Genomic DNA, 2,500 nt, shown 5'->3' with positions numbered 1-2,500 from the left:
ATATATATATATATATATATATATATATTTATATATATATATATATATATATATATATATAATTATATATTATATATATAGTAATAGATATATATATAGATAGATTATTCATATAAGATATATATATATATATATATATATATATATATATATATACAATATTATATATATATACTCACCATATATCGTTATATATATATTGCAATAATTATAATTATATATATATATATACTTTATATATATACTATACTGTACTGATATATAGATAGATCAGACATTGAGTGTTTAGGAGATACACAGATACATAGATAGATAGAATAGACAGATACTGATAGTATATATGAATATATATATATTGGCTCAAGTACCTCCAATACAAAACATTCATGTTAATAGGGGATTTATCTAGGGAAATTGTAATGTTGGGTATTGTTGATGTTTGTTTGTTATGTTTTTGATTTGAGTTTGTGTGTGTGTGCTTATATATATACACAATCATTTATCTATATTACATATAAAACATGGGTGTAGGTATATATATATATATATATATATATATATATATATATATATATATATATTTATATATATCACAATGATTTATTATATATATATATATATATCTATAGTTTATATTGATAAACATATCTATATATATATATTATATACTAATATTTATATATATATATATATATTATATTGACAAGTTACAGTATATATATATATATATATATTTATATATATATATATATATAATGATATTTTGAATATATACGATATATATATATTACATACACACACAACACATATGTATTGACATACAATACAGTATATATATATATATTATATATTTTATATATATTTATATTTATCTATATCATTTTTATATATTAATATATATATACATATACACAACCACACACACACTCACACAAACACAAATATATTATATTATTTAATATATATTATATATATATATATATATATATGAATATTATATATATACATGCAGATATAGATATATATATATATAGATAATATATATATATATATATATATATATATTAGATTCTTATTATATATTTCATATCGCATATATGCAGATATACTTAGATATATACGTATATATAATATATTATATTATACTCTAGTTTATATATAATCTATATATAACGTATTATATAACATAGATGGACTATTTTTATATATATATATGTACTATATTATTTTATATATCTAATTATATCTATATAGTATATATATTCGATGATCTATTAACTATCTTTATATATATTCTTGTATATATATATATATTATATATATAGATATATAGATAGATATATTATATATTTTAATATATTTGAGGATGTAATGATATATTGATATTTATTATATTATAATAGTTATATATATATATTTTATTGTTTTATATATATTATAGACATATTTATATTTGATTTAGTATATATAAATATATATATATATTGAGATATATATATATATATATTTTGATATTTTTTTATATATATATGTTTTTTTATATATATTGATTCAGAGTCAATATTCTGTCATTTATAGCAATTCTATGGTTCATAACAACTATATATCACAAACTATCACACACACAACATAGATATTCTTACATTATCATATATATATTATATTTATATGGGTTGATATATATATATGTTTCGTATATAATATATGTGATTTTATATATTATATTGAGATTAGTTTTATAATATATCAATAACAATATAAACATAATACACATCATATATATACACCATATATATATAATTTATATATATATATATATATATATATAATAATATATATATTATATATATATATATTTATTATATATAATATATAATTATATTTATATATATATATATATATATGTGTGTGTGTGTGTGGTTGTGTGTGTGTGTGTGTGTGTGTGTGTTGGGTAGTGTATGTATCGGTGTGTGTGTGGTGATTATGTATCATGTATGTATATTTTCCTACTATATATATATATATATATATATTTATCCATACTATATATATATATATATATATATATATATAAATATATCATATATTTATATATATATATATATATATATAAATATATTATAGAATATATATACACAGATATAGACCATATATATCATATTAATTGACATATATATTATATATATATATATACATATATATATATATATAATCTATATATATATATACATTATATATATATATATATATATATGTATATATATATTATATATGTACATATATTATATATCTATATATATATATATATATATATATATATTATATATATATATATATATATATATATATATATATGTATATATACATACACACACATATATATACGTAACCTTACTGTGTGTATTGACATAGATCTCCAGTTTATAGAAAATGGTCCTAATGCATTCTCTTTTGCAACACACTGTGACCTGACATGACACCGGGGAAGAGTGAAGCAGCC

This window comes from Penaeus japonicus, unplaced genomic scaffold (assembly GCF_977035675.1).
Source record: "Penaeus japonicus unplaced genomic scaffold, GWHDUDI00000001_assembly GWHDUDI00000024, whole genome shotgun sequence".
NCBI lineage: Eukaryota > Metazoa > Arthropoda > Malacostraca > Decapoda > Penaeidae > Penaeus > Penaeus japonicus.
Note: the sequence above shows the minus strand (reverse complement) of the source record.